At 53.6% G+C, this 3,423-nt stretch overlaps 1 protein-coding gene across 1 annotated transcript in view; it reads left to right on the top strand.

The window, feature by feature from the left end:
* Nucleotides 1-3,423, top strand: part of Wipf2 (WAS/WASL interacting protein family member 2) — a 33,877-nt gene that overhangs the window by 25,110 nt on the left and 5,344 nt on the right. The window lies entirely within an intron of this gene.

Raw genomic sequence — 3,423 nt, forward strand, 5'->3', positions numbered from 1 at the left:
AAAAAAAAAAAAAAAAAAAAAAAAAAAAAAAAAAATAGCTGAAGCTTGAGAGTAGGAGTGACTGTGACAGTTCTTTGGGGCTGAATTAGACTCATAAGCTTGGCTTCCACATCCTTGTGTTGGACCTTGAGCCACACTTTTCTTAATGAGTGGCTTTTGAGCTGTTATTTCAGTCAGTCTGGACAGTTGCAGAGCACTGATGAGGAAGTTGTGTCATTGAGCACAGTGGTACCACCTGTAGCCTCACCTTCTTGGGAGACCGAGGCAGGAGAATGGCTTGAACTAGGGTTTGAAGACCAGCCTGGGCAATATAGTGAGACCCTGTCTGAAAATGAAATAGGAGCATGCATTAAAAGCTCTTAATCCACCAGGTGCAGTGACACCGTGTAATCCCAGCTGCTCAGGAGGCTGTGGCCAGAGGATTGGAACTTCAGGGCCACCATGGGCATCACTATAAGACCTGTTTTAGCCTGAGTCGAGAAGGCTGAGGAGATGGTGCCGCCAGAGAGCCTTGCTGGGCGTGCCTGAAGTCCTGCGCCCGGCCTCAGTAACCCGTGCTGCTGAGCTGGGTCCCTGTGGTCTGCACCCTAGGACTGGAGGCCGGTGCCAGCGTCAGACAGTGGCCTGGGTGTTCTTGCCCCGTAGAAGGGAACGGTCAGGCTATGGCGGCCCCTGAGTCCTCCGAGTCAGGGCTACATGGTTTTTTTATTTAAACACAGGATGTTTAAATAGATGCCTCGTCTGAGTGAAGCGTGTCTTCCTCACCTCGTCCGGGAGAGCAGCCCAGGAGACTGCAGTGTTCACAGGCTGGGCCAGTCCTCATTGATGTCTGCAGACCTCTCTCACTTCTCTCTCTACAGTCACGAGCTGTGTTCCTCTGTCCCGTAGCCATCACCATTGTTCATGCTTGGAGGCCCCAGCTTGCTTCCCAGATTGGTAACCAGAGCAGTGACTCCTGAGAGTGGCACCTTAGGGCCAGGTGTGATGGGGCATGGCTGCTATCCCAGGATTCTTGGAGGCTGAGGCAGGAGGACTGCATGTTGACACCCAGCCTGGGCAATTAGCAATTTAGTGAGATGAATACGAAAATATAAAAGGGCTGGGGATGTAGCACAGTGCCGAGGTCCTGGGTGCAATCCCTAGTATGACCAAAAAAAAAAAAGTGATACCTTAGGACGAAGAGAAGCGTTTGTTTGTGTAAAGGGTTCTGGGTAGCGAAGGGCTTAGCTCTGTTAAATCAGAGTTGCAGTATTACATGGTGGTTATTTTTGTTTCTCAATTTATATTTGAAAGGAAATTGGGTTTTTTTTTTTTTTTTTTGGTTCTGGGAATTGAACTCAGGTCGTTGCGCTTGCAAGGCAGGTGGCGGCACAACTGGGCTAAATCCCTGAAAGGATATGGAATCTTTTGTCTTCTCTTGGTGCTCAGTAATTAAAAACTGGCATTGATAACATATTTTCCTCAAATTGGGGTTATCCTGGATTCTACAAAGTGAACCAAAGGGCTTCTTTTGCAATTTGTTCTTGTGGGTCCTTAGGTTCTGATTCTGTCGCTTGATTTCTTTTTTTCTTTTTTTTTTCCTGTGAGACAGGATCTTGCCATATAGTTCAGGCTGGCCTTGAACTCACTATGTAGCCCAGGCTGGCCTTTGTGGTCATCCTTCTGCCTCAGCCTCCAGAGTGTTGGGTGACAGGGGTTTGCCACTGCACCCAGTTTAGAACACTTTGGTAACTAAAGCAGTGTTGTCTGATAAGCTGAGTAGTCTCTGCAGTGCACTGTTTAGATAACAGCTATTTATCTATCGAAGTCTGTGTGCCAAGTGACAAACTTCCGAGTCACTGGGTTGTAAATCTAGGTGGGGAGGTAAAATACAAGGGTGGAGGGAGAAGCAGGGGTGTGGAGAGTGCACCTCTGTTTTTATCAGGGCTGTGACTTTAGTCCATAGCCCATGGCCCAGTTTCCTCACCTGCGAAGTGGGGATAATACCGCATACTTCTGTCAGGCGTGGCGGCACACGCCTGTTACCTAGCCTGACACTCAGGAGGCTGAGGCAGGAAGATTGCCAAGTCTGAGGCCAGCCTGGGCTACACAGAGCCTGTCTCAAAAAGAAAAAAAAAGCCCACATGCTTTGTGGGGTAGCTGTAAGGGTTTTTATAGATGAAATGTATAGTGAGACGCCAGGATCAATAGTTTGTCTGCAGTGATAGCTGCTGCTGCTGCTCCTGAAGAGCCTGCAGACAAACTAGCATCGTGTGAGACCCAGGGGGTCTGCCCAGGGCCTCAGGGAGGGAAACTGCCTGTAAATGGGGGGTGGGATGAGGTGGGAGCTTTTCTGTTGGCGGTGAGATGTGGCCCTCGGCGGTGCTGTCCCTGGTTCCTGTGACAGACTGGTTCCCAGGCACCGTGAGAGGCCCGGGCTCCCCAAGCAGTGCGGCCATCACCGGATGTATATCGCCGGCCGCCATGTGCCAGAACCACTCGCTTCGGTCCATGTGTCGCCCCCCCCCACACGCCTCAGTGACAGTGCCTCTGCTGTGGCGGTGGGGGCAGAAGAGGGAGCCACAGAACCGGGCCCAGGTACTTGGGCCTCTCAGCCCTGCGTGGGGCTCGTGCACTGGTAAGGCCACCAGACATCAATCTGGGGAAAAGGCAGCTCTGAGCCAGGGTGCAGACACCGTGCGGGCACAAGGGCAGCACTTGATGCACCCCACGAGGGGAGAGAAAGTGCATGCTCCAGGCCCCGGGTGTGGGACACGCAGCCTCCTGGAGGGCCCGGGAGCTGTGGCTGCCGAATGCAACAGGGCGCGAGATTAGAAGCACTGGGAAGGCTTTTGCAGAACAGGCTGGGTGAGAGAGAGTTCTGCAGTAGAATTGTGGAGGAAGGAGAAAAGGCAGCAAGAATAGATGGGGGGGTGCCCGCCTGTAGTGACAGCTCCTTGGGAGGCCGAGGCAGGAGGATGGAGGAGGGCAGCCTGAGCAACTTAGGAGGACCCCGTGTCAACACAGAACATTACAGAGTGCTTGCTGAGCACATGCAAGGTCCAGAAGGGTAGGAGGGTAGAGTGCTTTCCCTCCCGCCTTTGTGGGTTTGCCGTGCACGTGTGCGCATGTGTGTGTGACTGGGGACTGAACCTAGAACCTTCGCACTGAGTGACCTCGCTGGCCCAGGCCTCGTCTCCCACTGCTGCCCAGGATAGGCTGAGCCTGTGACCTTCTGCCTCAGCTCCTGGTGCTGGGGCCCGAGGCCGGTGGGTCAGTGCGTCCCTGCACTGGCCAAGGCTAGGGCTCTTGACTGGAACGAGGCACGTGAGGAGCGGACCCAGGTTTGCCCTCAGTTCGCCGCCTGGGAAGAGAGATGTCCAGGAACCTGGCGTCGCATGGCCGTCCCGGGGAAGCCCCTCGCCTCGGCCCCTCGGCCCTGCC

This window comes from Fukomys damarensis, unplaced genomic scaffold, assembly GCF_012274545.1.
Source record: "Fukomys damarensis isolate Sample0158 unplaced genomic scaffold, DMR_v1.0_HiC HiC_scaffold_13, whole genome shotgun sequence".
NCBI classification, from domain to species: domain Eukaryota; kingdom Metazoa; phylum Chordata; class Mammalia; order Rodentia; family Bathyergidae; genus Fukomys; species Fukomys damarensis.